This window comes from Ctenocephalides felis, unplaced genomic scaffold (assembly GCF_003426905.1).
Source record: "Ctenocephalides felis isolate EL2017-DRISC unplaced genomic scaffold, ASM342690v1 CF-g0.4_SCAFFOLD_01170, whole genome shotgun sequence".
Taxonomy (NCBI): Eukaryota; Metazoa; Arthropoda; class Insecta; order Siphonaptera; family Pulicidae; genus Ctenocephalides; species Ctenocephalides felis.
The window spans coordinates 5,029,790-5,030,743 of NW_020537324.1; positions in this window are offsets into that span (position 1 = coordinate 5,029,790).

Consider the following 954-nt stretch of genomic DNA (forward strand, 5'->3'; position numbering starts at 1 on the left):
CAATTTATGGCATAATGTTCTTCTATATCAGACATTTTAACAATTATTTCGATTTCACAGCTCCGATTTTAACTTATTCGCTTTGGTTATGTAAAGAAGTGACAGCACTTAGCAAAACTTATGTCGATAAAACAGATTCAAAGGAAAATCAGAATAATGGATGGCGCTAGCGATTTTTAATAAATAAGATTAGGAAATTAATAATTATTGCACTTTAAAATAACACTTATGAGAACTAATAAAATTTATAATATTTAATTATAACTCAATCTGTCAATAAGGACTGGGAGTGTACCAACATAGAAATAGAAAAAACAAAAACTTCAAGTTGTTCACACATAATCCGTTGTGACTATAATGAAGTTAGCCATAATTGCCTATTCCTTAATTTCTTATCTATGAAGTTAGCAATAATTGCCTATTTAATCGTGCAAAGTTTATTAATTAAAGTTTATATAAAACACACAAATTAAATTAAACCCATATAAAATTAAATAACAATTAAAATTAACTCGAATCATTATTCAATAAATTAGGTTTATTTTCACGAGCATCAGAGTGTGTGTAAAATATAAAAACTTTTTAGAACTGTCAAATAAAAGAGCATGTAATTTTAAACTTTCACGTGTCACAATTAAACTAAATCATTAATAAAACGTTATATTAAGCATCTCTCTCTTGAATATTCAAAAAAATATAATACGGAAACTATTAAATAATATCAATAAAAAAATAGTGGTGCATCAGGATAATCGACGAGTCCAAAGTATTCCGAATTAATTTTAAATAAATAGGATTATAAACTCGATAATTTTATTACACATTTAATAACAAATACGTGATTTAATAAAAATTAATACTTGATAAATTAATTATGTCATTAAAAAACAGTACCAATCGTAAATCAAAATAAATAAATATAGAAACTTCAGACTGCTTTCAGATCGTTCGATG